Source organism: Arachis hypogaea, chromosome 12 (genome assembly GCF_003086295.3).
Source record: "Arachis hypogaea cultivar Tifrunner chromosome 12, arahy.Tifrunner.gnm2.J5K5, whole genome shotgun sequence".
Lineage (NCBI taxonomy): Eukaryota > Viridiplantae > Streptophyta > Magnoliopsida > Fabales > Fabaceae > Arachis > Arachis hypogaea.
In genome coordinates, this window is record NC_092047.1 from 67,973,877 (window position 1) to 67,975,219 (window position 1,343).

At 41.9% G+C, this 1,343-nt stretch overlaps 1 non-coding gene across 1 annotated transcript; it reads left to right on the forward strand.

The window, feature by feature from the left end:
• The first annotated feature begins 269 nt into the window (after nt 1-269).
• LOC112731821 (small nucleolar RNA R71) lies at nt 270-373 on the forward strand. The gene has a single exon (XR_003167578.1). It is a non-coding gene; the product is annotated as a small nucleolar RNA R71 (small nucleolar RNA).
• The last annotated feature ends 970 nt before the right edge of the window (nt 374-1,343 follow it).

A 1,343-nucleotide genomic window follows, 5' to 3' on the forward strand; every position in this document is an offset into this window, starting at 1 on the left:
ATTTCCTGGTGAGCTCTGCTAGTTGCTTGGCAAACACCTTGTTTTGGGCTAAAATTGTATCAACATGGCTCAGCTCCATGACTCCCTTAGTGTTGTGTCTCTCTGAAGCATAGTAGTACTCATTCTCAGCCACTGTCTCAATCACTTCAATGGCTTCTTCCACAGTCTTTTTCCTGTTCAATGAACCTCCTGATGAATGGTCTACAGCCTTTCTTGATTCATAAGAAAGTCCATCATAGAAAATATGCAATTGCACCCAGTCATGGAACATGTCTGGTGGGCATTTCCTTGTTAAATCCTTGAATCTCTCCCATGCCTCGTAGAGAGTTTCACCATCTTGTTGTCTAAACGTCTGAACCTCAGATCGAAGCCTATTGACCTTTTGTGGGGGGTAGAAACGTGCCAGAAACTTGCTTTCCACCTCATCCCAGGTTGTTAGGCTCCCCCTTGGGAATGATTCCAGCCACTTAGCTGCCTTGTCCCTAAGTGAAAATGGGAACAAGAGCAGTTTATAGGTATCTTCCTGGACTCCATTGGACTTCACAGTATCGCAAATTCTCAGAAATTTTGTGAGATGTTGGTTTGGATCTTCATTAGCACTCCCACCAAATGAACAATGATTCTCCACAAGTGATATTAGCTGTGGTTTGAGTTCAAAATTATTGGCCTGAATGGGTGGTTTCTGAATGCTGCTACCACAATTCCCAGAGGTTGGGTTTATGTATGAACCAAGAACCCTCCTCTCGGGAATGGCATTGTTTCCATCAGCTCTCTCATGGTTGTGAACTTCTCTATCCATGTTGAGATCTAGAGCTTCCTCAAAATTGTCCTCAGATTCTCCTTCAGATTCTTCTTCTCCCAGTACTCTCTTCCCTCTTGCTTCCCTTCTAAGTCTATGAAGGGTCCTCTCTGGTTCGGTATATGGAGGGGTTGATGTCTCTTCTCTCCTACCTGTCATACAAGAACACAGCACAGGCAACAAACAAGTGAAATACTCTTGGTTAATGGAAGAGTATGGTTAGAGTAGTTGAGGAATTAATTCAAATAGTTAGTGAGTCAGTGAGTTAGTTGCTTGAATTTAAAGGCATAAAGAAAGAAAGCATGTAACAGAGTGCAGAAATTAAAATTCAACAAGTAACTTGAATTGAATTAACAAAGCAAGAAAAATGCTCAATCTAGTTAACTTCCAATTTGAGAATTGTCAATCGAAAACCAATCCCCGGCAACGGCGCCATAAACTTGATGCGCATAAACTTGTTATGCTACGATTTAGGAAATTGCACAATCGGCAAAATTCCTTCCGGCAAGTGCACCGGTTATCGTCAAGTAAAAACTCACAATAG